Source organism: Propithecus coquereli, unplaced genomic scaffold, assembly GCF_000956105.1.
Source record: "Propithecus coquereli isolate 6110/MARCELLA unplaced genomic scaffold, Pcoq_1.0 Scaffold246, whole genome shotgun sequence".
In the NCBI taxonomy this organism is placed as follows: Eukaryota; Metazoa; Chordata; class Mammalia; order Primates; family Indriidae; genus Propithecus; species Propithecus coquereli.
In genome coordinates, this window is record NW_012148019.1 from 2,134,161 (window position 1) to 2,135,162 (window position 1,002).

At 40.5% G+C, this 1,002-nt stretch overlaps 1 protein-coding gene across 1 annotated transcript in view; it reads left to right on the top strand.

Moving 5' to 3' along the window:
* AXDND1 (axonemal dynein light chain domain containing 1) overlaps nucleotides 1–1,002 on the top strand; it is a 104,449-nt gene that overhangs the window by 27,897 nt on the left and 75,550 nt on the right. The gene's annotated exons all lie outside the window — the stretch shown is intronic.

The window sequence follows — 1,002 nt, forward strand, 5'->3', positions numbered from 1 at the left end:
GCAGCCGCAAACCTCAACCTATGGCGCATATCAAGCAATTCAGCTTTTTCTCGTAATATTAGGACTTTTCTCTGCTTCTTGGGAGCACTTCCAGCATCATAATGGCACTTCATATTGGTCCCCTGGTGTTATTCAAGGTTTACAATATTGCACTAAACACAATGAAAAATACAGGAGAACTGTGTAAGAGATCTCGTTTTACTGCTGTACGCAACTTACTGGAGAGACGAACTGCTCATGTGGTATTTTAAGTGTGTACAACACTGGAGCTCACTGCAATAGCACCAACAGGTGGCTACAAAATGGTTATAGTAGTACAGTATGTACTACAGTTACTTTTTAAAAACTTTCAGAATATTATGGGGTTACAAACACGTTGGTTACATAAATTGCCTTTACACCACCCTTGTCAGAGCTACAAGCATGTCCATCTTCGAGACAGGGCACCGCACCCATTAGGTGTGAGATTATCCATCCCCTCCTGCCCCTCCCACCTGCCCAACACCGAATGAGTGTTACGTCCATATGTGCACTTAAGTTTTGATCAGTTAGTACCAATTTAATGATGAGTACATGTGGTGCTTGTTTTTCCATTCTTGGGATACTTCACTTAGTGGTATGGGCTCCAGCTCCATCCAGGATAATACAAGAGGTGCTAGATCGCCATTTTTTTTTTTTTATGGCTGAGTAGAATTCCATGGTATACATATACCACATTTTATTAATCCACTTGTGTTTTGATTGGCACTTGGGTTGTTTCCACATCTTTGAAACTGTGAACTGTGCTGCTAAAAAGATTTGAGTGCAGATGTTTCTTTACAGAATGTCTATTTTTCTTTTGTGTAAATACCCAGTAGTGGGATTGCTGGATCAAATGTAGTTCCGCTTTTAGTTCTTTGAGGTATCTCCATACTACTTTCTATAGAGGTTATACTAGTTTGCACTCCGACCAGGTCTGATAAAATTCGGGTGTGAAACCATCTGGTCTGGGACTTTTTTTGT